A 10,259-nucleotide genomic window follows, 5' to 3' on the forward strand; every position below is an offset into this window, starting at 1 on the left:
AATATTGTCGACTGTGATCTATCATGATGTGATATTGTGATGATGCTAGACAATCCGCTGTTATGTTTCGTATTGGGACTTTTTGGAGTTGAGAATCCAGAGTCTCTTCCTGTGTTTTTTACTCTTTCTCTTTTTACCTGTCTTTCTTTCTAGTGCGATAAAATGTTGCACCTTTTATATTGCTAATTCGAAACAGCTGCGGTGATCGTTAATAAAGGAATAAAAATAATAATAGTACTTTTTGCGCAGTTTAAAACACGTTATTATCTATAGCGCATCCTTTCCCAACAAAAAGTATTTAAAAGTATTTTAAAAATTTATATCGGTATGATACACTTACATTTCCTGTAATCATTCACATTTTTAATTAAAAAATAGTAATATGAAGCAGTTACAATTAAAAGTAAAATATATTTGACAATCATAATTTGCGCTGTGTGGAATTTTCGTGTGCACAGTTTTTGATAACAGAAGAATAGTGGGAGCGAGACATTGAAACGAATTTTAAAGTTATGGAGCATAGGTATAAAATATATTTAAATACATTTTTTAGTTATTTTATTTTTGTGGCAAACATATTATTGTACAGTGATATATTGTAGGGTGATCAGACGTCCTTCTCAAATTTTTGTTCTTATATATCTTAATTGAACAAACATTTCCAAGATGGTTTTTAAACAAAAATTTTAAAATTTCCAAAATGATTTTTATGACATATTTTTTATATTGCAAATTCGCAACAGCTTTGGCGATTGACAAAGGAGTACAAATAACAATAGTACTTTTTGTGCAGGCTTAAACAAATTGTCTATCGTGCATCCTTTCCAAACAAAGAGTAGTTTTCTTCGGGTGCTTATGTGTGATTACGAATAATTAGAATTGAAATTGACATTTTTGATATCATAGTTTCGAGATAAATTGGGATTTTTTTATTTGTTAAAAATGCTTGTTAGGTAGCTAGAACTCTCACAGTAAGTTAAAATAAAAAAATATGCATGCTAAGAAAATTTGCCAAATCTATTGTCATTAAAAGTGACATGTCTTTCTATAATAAATGTCTAAAAATAACACTACTATATTGTTTGCAGACTTGTCAGATAAATAGTTGTACGTGGATAAACTAATAAACTTTTTGAATGCTAACGGAGCACGAGATAAAAAATATTCATACAAATTTAGACTTTTTTTTCATTTTATTGAATTGAAAAAGTAAATCAAGCTGGTTCTAGTTCATCCTGAGAAGTTAACAATTATTGATTTAATCGATTTACATTTTTTTATGAACTGTGATAAAAGCAATAATTAGGTTAGCTTTATTAATTATTTTAATTCGGTAAACTGAAATTATTTTATCAGTTTAAAATCAATATAAAATCACACTATCACATATATAATACATACATCAACATCCCCTTCCGAAAAGTTGCCGCATAAAAGCGCGACGAGACGACAATGAAAAAAAAACACATAACAAATCACAACAAACGATCTCCAGACAAAAGCAACGGGAATTCGACGATCAAAGGAACAAAAATAAAGATAGCGTCGATCAAAGGGGGACAGGATATCAAAGCGCAACTCACCTGGCCATCGCACATAGCACTGTTAAAAGTCCACCTGTATGGAAAACTAATTAATCACACCGCAGCACAATATCGATGGTACTAAAAGATAATTGGGGGAAAAAATTTTATGTGGCGACAACACGCAAAGTATCATCATCGTATCATTATGACGCGGAGGTAAAAATTAATGTAATTAAAGAGGTAATAATTTTCTTTTACACGCGCCTTCTCTGGATATCAATGGCGTGCCGTGAGATAATAATTAAATTATGCGAATAAATAGAACGGTGCTCGGGTGCGTATCGGACCGACGCAATTAATAATGCTCTTGTTCGCTTTGCATAAACCAAAGTGAATGTTGTGGCTTGTAACATAATAGAGATCTTTTAGAAGTATAATTAAAAAAATATTGTGGTTAATAGATTATTATTAAAATAATATATATTAATTTAAGGAACAGTGCTTTCGCAGATTATATGAAAGCACTGCATGAAACTCATTTTCATAATTACTAAATTAGATTTTATAATACTATAATTTTTAACATTTAACAAGGATCGTTGCTATTGTCATCAGTTAAATATTAATACCTACTTATCTATTATTCGTTTGAATAATGAATGCTGGTAACATATAGTGATACTTTGTTTAAAATATTGTCATTGAAGTCATCCTTCACTAATTACTGTCCTATTGTTACTGCAACCACTGACCTATCCCATTATTATAACACCTAAAAGCCTACATAATTTTAAACCCATTGCCAAGTTCTATAATTTTTATGGTAGCTATATATTACATTAATTTATCCCTCATGATTTATAGCTTTGGCTTCACGTCGCCAAATTCACATCCAAGTCGCTTCCTCTCTCTCTCTCTCTGTTGTATAAAGAAGCTGACTTATTACACTCGGCGTCCAAATGAAATATCTCTCGGCATTGTCTCTTAACCCTCGCACCAAGTGCTTCGGTGATATTGTCTCCGACAAGAACACCACACGATCAATTCATTATGCATGCGAACTGAGGTCCGACTGATGATGAAGGACCACTCGACTGTCTTGTTCGTTACCGGATGATAGTTCCAGGGGTGGACCGGGGTAGATTATACCCCCTGTGGGATGAGAGAATTAAGTCGGAGATAGGTATGCTGCGGTGATTATTTTTAGTCGTCGCACCCCAAGGCAAGCGGAAAATGCAGATATAATGCGGTGTGATGGGGATTTGTGTGTATCGTATAGCAGAGCACGTTTCGTGGGCGTATTATCATTAATGGTTTGGGGTTGATTTATTATTATATATTTTTTTTTGTGGGAACATCAGGTAAAAATATGGTGAAACACATTAGATAAGACTTTTTAAATTATACGCCCACAAATATTATATAAATTATACAGAATTTTGGTTCAATGTAATAAGATATAATAAACAATAATGCCTGAAGGTTTTCCATAACGTGTATTTGGTTTATTATAATATTCTATTAAAAGCTTTTTCACAATAAATTGTTCATAATACTGAATTATTGGTATTAATTAAAAAAAATATTTATATATGCTTATTTTTAGATGAGTAATATTTATATTTTATCTTTAAGCAATTAGTATAAATAATTGCCAATTTTATTGCAACTAGTGTTTCTTATTTATCGATGTTAACCATTTCTAAAGAAATAAGAAATCGATCTAAATATCTCCAAAATTCTAGAGAAATTCGAATATATTAAAAAAAATAATTTACAGTATAATTTTTTTTATGTATGTAGTTAATTATTTTACTGATTTCAATTATAACAATATAGGTTAATATTTATGCATCTAAATTTTATAAAATATAGCAATTAAAATATTTACGATGTACATTATTATACCATTATAAGTTTATCTTAAATTTATGTGTGATATATTATAGTAATTCTGACTAAAATATTTATTGCATATGTAATTCCTTGGCACTTTCAGATACATGGTATTTTACATTGTATTTGTAAAAAAGGATCACATTTCTGGTTTATTTAGTTTATGAATAATTAATTTACGATATATTAAATGTTTAAGGAAGTTTAAATAAAACGTGTGCTAATCGTAATTTTTAGAGTCGGCCATGAAACTTATATTTTCAAACAGTGTTAATCAGTAATCCCTGTTCTTTTCTTCGCCACCTGCTCTGAATGCAGCTGTAAATTAAGAATTTTTTTTTTCATAATAAAAGCAGTTAAAGCCATTTAAAAATATTTGTATCAATTATGTTTTAAAACATTTTTTAAAATTTTTATTTTTTTTTAATTTCTTGTAAAACAAGACATCTTCATTTTGAGAAAAATCACAAGGCACAATATTTTCAACAAAAAAATATACGTACATCTATATATTCTTAGATAATCCTTACAAAAATGACTATTTTTAATTACAAAATTATAATAATTATGTAATTGTTTTTAAATAGTATTTGAAAGTAAATATTAAGAATGGATTTATTTTGTGTAATCTTTTTCTTATATAAAATTGCTAATGGGGTTAAAAAACTGTAACAATATATTTTTAAATAGTTGAAAATATATAGATATTATTAGGAAAATAGGTGTATTTTCTATTAAATAAACCTTTGTTTAAAATATTGTTAATTAAGAAAAAAAAACATTTTTAGAAAAAAATCATGATCTAAAAAGCATGTTTATAAAAATAGGTGTATTTTTTATAAAATAAATCTTTATTTAAGATAAAGTTAATTTGGAAACATTTTTGTAAAATAATCATGATCCAAAATTATTTTTTAGTAATTTGTTTATAATTTGCAATATTCAATATGTGTTTTTATCAATACATTAAAAATAACAGCTAAGTTGAATTTTGTAGAGCAGAATTAACAATAACATTATCTTTTTAAGTGCCACTTAACTTTTACACACGTAAAGTAGAATTGCCATAATTAATAATTTGTAAACAGAAAGCTAAATAAATCATTATTAATTATTCATTAATATGAAATATTGCGTTATAATAAAACCGCATTAAATAACAATATATATTTATAATAATTCATATATTGTAAACATGAATAATAGTTTTATCAATCTAATTAACAACAAATATATTTGTGTACTATAACATATTTTTTACACACAGTAGATATGAGGTTAGGTTAGGTTAGGTTAGGTTAATCCTTCTATTTCTTTAAATCACAAGCATTGTATTTAAAAATCGTTTAATTTCATAAAAGGTAGCCATTGCGGATAAAATATCATCTATATACTAGTTCAACTTTAAAATTAAAAATCTGTGTATAAATATCTATTTGTACTACTAATTTTCTTCAATGTTATATATTTAGTTACTGTTGTGTTACAGAATGTTAGAAAAAGCTTTGATATGTTTTGGTTTAGAAAAGGTTATAAAGCACTATTATTAACAATATATTCCTAATATTCACATATTCAATCAATGTAAAGCTGAAAGCCTTGAAAATCATCACAAAATTTCATTAGTCTTTTTTATAGTAGAACATCATTTTCATAGCTACTGAAATATTGTTGGTATATTTATTCACTGTGCATATGATATTCTTTGCATAAAGATAATAATATATAATCAGTAAAATTATGGTACTTAGAATACACGATACAAAAAATATTTTTTCTTCTACTCAATATTTAAGTGTACCACTGGAATTAATTTTTTGCGATATGACGCTAAAAAATCCGGCGAAATTACCTTTTTAAACTTTGATATATAGTAGACTAACGTGGTTAAAATAACGATAGAATACATATTTTGAGAAAATACAATGAAATCCATTCTCAGTAAGCAGGTAGCGAAACCTTATTGCATTTATATGTGTTAGAACAGTCTCATCAAATTTCAGCATCACCCATTTTAACCGTATAAAAGCCAAAACGCTGCAGACAAATACTTTTTTTTAATATACACTCCATGTTTAACAAAAAATATGAGTGTTAAACTTTGAGCTTGCTACCAGTGGAGTTTACGCTAAGCCTAGACCCTCAGTCCATAGAACTTGTAACGTAAACATTATTGACATATATTTTCATGATTTGTTTGACTATTACATAATGCACTAAAAAACAAAAAAAATAGTAAAACTAGTGCATATTTTGACATACACATTATGTTTTAAATCTTTATTGAAAAAAATGGTAATCATTTCTAAGTACAATAATTAAGACAGCTATTTGTCTTGCAAAGCTTTCTTATGCTAGAAAAAAATTAAGTAGTAAAGTTTATGCATTATTAGAACAATAAAAAAAATGAAAACAAATACTAAAAAAATACTTGTAGCAAATTAATTTCAAAACGGTTTAAGTATAACAATTATTAGTTTAATTAGGTATTACAATAGACTTTATAGAAACAAATAATAACATATTTGATTCTGAAATTCATAAAATAACACGATAAAAGACTGGTATAGTTAGTGACTATTATTGAGTTCAAATCCCATATTAACCATAGTGTTTTTAAGTTTTTATAGTATCAGGGAGATCGGAATTGCTAATTATTATATATTTGTAGTTCCAATTGATTATCACAGATTACGTTTTCCTCGATTTTTTTAATCTCATGGATGAATACAGTGATAATTAATTCAAATCGAGCTAAGTCGTATTATTTAATTTTTTTGGCTATAGTATGCTTATAGGTTTTTGGCGATAATAATTCTTTAAATAACATTGAATACTTCAATATTAATTAAAAATGGCAAAAACATGCATTGAGTTGTAGTCGGTTTATTTTGTCCCCCAATAATCCCAGTTTTTGCGTTTTTTGCGCTGTTTGCAATTATTTATCCATGCGCTGGTTATGTATCGGTAATTACGTAGTTTTGAAAAAGTGCTTTTAAAAAAAGACAAGTACAACAACACAAAAAAATATAACATGTACGCACGCGATCCACAATGAAATATGCATGCATGGTTACGTGCGTGAACACACTCACGTGTCCGTATTTTTTACATGTTAGATCTTCTATATTTATGCTAGAAGTAAATGTGATAATATTATGTGTTACTTTGTATGTTACATGATTTAAAGTTTAATATTTTAAGAGAAAACATCACGATTGTTTGAAGTATGGACGAATGAAGCGCATTAAAGGCAGTAATTAATTATGTAACTCAAGTAATAGTACTAAGAAGCAGACCGAGGACATAGCAGAGCAATGAAAGAGATGAAAGAAGTTTGAAAGAAACGGTTAGGGATGGGATAAAGGTCAGTCATGGCTTTAGAGTATAAAATAAGTTAGGAAATTAAGATTCAGACCAGTAGCGTAAAAACATATTTTTTGAAACCACTACGAAATATTGGTAACGATAGTTATAATAATTATTTTAATTGATGTATAACAATAAAACATCATTAGTCACGAAATAAAAATAAATAATATAACTCCATTAGTTTTAAATGGAATTTTCTTTCAAAGCTTTAATATTTCTTAAAAGAGAATTAAAGCATTAATGCACGGTGTCACGTAGAAAACTTTGTGCCTATTCTCAAAGCGCTTGGAGTAGGGGAGTCGGCATTTAATATTAATCGCAACACTAATTGAATTTATGGCATCGAGAGGAGGGTTCTCATCGCAAATGCTTATTTTTAACCCCGTTGTCTTGTTAGAATCGAGAGGGCCGCAATTTGTCAGATTCGCGTATCGTTACTCCAATTTGTCTCTTCAACTTTTCACATACATACATATTACGTTTTCTTTTGGAGGGTGTCCTCAGAAATGGCAACTCGTTCGGCACGTACATATATCGTGATCGGGGATAACGAAAACCATCTTTCACTGTTATTCTGGGACAAGATCGAACCGCAGATACAGACTGAACATTTGCCACGAAACGAAATGAAGGAGAGAAGAGGGAGAAAATATCGAACATGTTAGCATATTTCTATAATTTAAAAAAATACATTCAGACAAAACTTTTAGTGATTAATATTAAAAAATTCCACTGTCTTCTAGATTTATATTTAAAAATAAATATATTATACTTTAACACACTCGAAATAAAAGTGTTATGATTGAGTTGTCAGGTCAATAACAATGATGATATTTGATGAGGTTGTTCATAATTGTGTGATAAACTAATCAAAATTCATTTTTTTTAATAGAATAGTTACTTTTTCGTCAGCCAGTAGAAAGTAACACACACTTGCACATTTATAGTACGTCATATTGTAAAATTGTGTACACACATCGGCCCCGCGTAATATATCACCGTCATAAAATCGAGTTTTTTCCCCGGCAGTGCCGCGGGAGAGGAAACGTATAAAATTTTATGACAAACGAAAAAGCAACATTTCCTAGGTCCGGTCTCGCGTCGAAGGAAACGCGGTTCTACTCCCCATCCGCCCCTGTCCACCCCGCCTTGATTCGGACACGTCCGGAAAGTATTCGGTTTTACCGGGAGTAAAAAGAAAATTCGCGGGAGGTTATGGGGGAGAGCCTCCGCGGGGACGTCCGGCACGTCGGATTACCGGGACACAAGTTTGCGAACACAAGTCTCGGGCGAATTTTTCAGATCACGCAACGAGGTTGAAAGAATGCTGTTTTTATGGTTGGTTGGTTTGTAAGGCTATAGAATGTTCTGGAAAATCTAATATGTCTAGTTGAGTTTTCTGTAGAAACGGTCAATGTATAAACTTTGGGGGCACTGGTGGAATTTTTAATAAAAATATTATCATAATCATTCCTTAAAAATATTAGTAAATAATATTAGAATAACAATCTATAACTTTGGAACTGAAGCAACTGATTAACCATTAACCCTTTCAGCGCCGTAAGCGTGTTAATGCGTTCTATGTCTGGGAGCATGAAACAGATCATACCAAATGAGCGCGCTTCACTTTGTACTTATTTTACTAGCTAATATCAAGTGTTATGTGTGACGTAAGATGTTTTAGTACACAGTGACATCTCTTAAGATGATAAAAATATTTTTGGACGAAATAAAGTTGAACCACGCGGTTTTTTCTATTACTAACGAGAATAATAAATTATAGTTGTAACTTACGCTTGGCATGAATTTGAAGTTATTTTATACTTCACTTTTAAAAAAAAAAAAAGCTACGGGACAACCTTGATTTAATGTTTTTATACATGGCTTTTTTATATATTTACTTTTTATATATGTGCCTAAAAAAATTATCTATTTTTTAAAGTATTTTTTTTAAACTAATGTGGCAACCCTGACATTGTTTTTTTTATTTGTCTGCATGAAATTTGCTTATATATATTTTTAAATATATATTTAAAAATATGTAAATATTGTTTTTATGAAATTTTTGACTGTAAAAAACAAATACAGTCAAAAATTTCATAAAAACAATATTTACATATTTTTAAATATATATTTAAAAATAAATAAATATATATATATATATATATATTTATATATATATATATATATATATATATATATATATATATATATATATATATATATGTATATATATATATATATATATATATATATATATATATATATATATATATATATATATATATATATATATATATATATATATATATATATATATATATATATATATATATATATATATATATATATATATATATATATATATATATATATATATATATATATATAAATACAGACTTGGCTATAATAATGGGGCACCCTAATAAATTTGTTATATCTTAAATAATCAAATAAAAAATAAAATAAATATATAAACGAAAAACCGATCTAGATTGTTTAAAGGGTTTGAAGCTTTTTTAATAGTTAGTAGACCCACCCTTAGCTTTAATTACAGCTGGAGCCTTTTTTGGCACTATGTCAACTAATAACTTGCAGGTGGATGGAAACAGTTTTCTCTATTCCATCTGAAATTTTTCTCGCAGCGCAATTTTGGATTTGCAATTGTATAGGGCAAGCTTTCCTTTTATTTTTGCCCATATTATATAGGATTTAGGTCTGGTAACTGTGGAGGTCATTCTAAAAGCGTCAAACTCTGGTACGGAGCGTTGTCTTTCTGGAATCGGATGGTCTTTGCTTGGAAATATGTTCCTTTTTGAATACATCAAAGTGAATTCCAACAATATAATATAAATTATACTATTCATACTACCCTCGCAAGTGTACAGGCATCCTATCCCTGCCATGCGATCCCAGATCATAACGCTTCCGCCACAATATTTGACTTTGGGTATGACACATTGTATATTTATTTTATACGTCTTCATATCGATACATTTTCAATAGATTTTGTTTTCGCTTGGAAATTTCCGGCCATTAATGCAAGGCCGTCGTAATAGTTTGCGGCGCTTAAAAGGTTAAAGTAAGGCGTGTTTACACATTTTATATTTATACTAAAATCTTATTGTCTTAGTTGGTTAAAATAGATTTGCGTAATATTTTTCTAGTATTTTTCAGTATTATTATGGCAGTGTTCTTTATTTGATTAAGATATAAGATACGAATCTGCTAAAAATGAGTATATAATATACTTATATAGTAAAAAGTTAGCATATAAAAGTGTATTATATATTATTTGTATAGCTTTATTTAGAATTGGAATTTATAAAATAATGAACTAGAAGTGTTACAGAAGTGTAAATTTTAAAGTTCAATACGGGTAATTTCATGATTAAATATTTTTAAGGAAAATATATTTATATTTTATATAAATTATATACTTATCATATTACATTTCAAATTTGT

This window comes from Plectrocnemia conspersa, unplaced genomic scaffold (assembly GCF_051122295.1).
Source record: "Plectrocnemia conspersa isolate PC_06_02 unplaced genomic scaffold, ASM5112229v1 ptg000001l, whole genome shotgun sequence".
Classification (NCBI taxonomy): Eukaryota; Metazoa; Arthropoda; class Insecta; order Trichoptera; family Polycentropodidae; genus Plectrocnemia; species Plectrocnemia conspersa.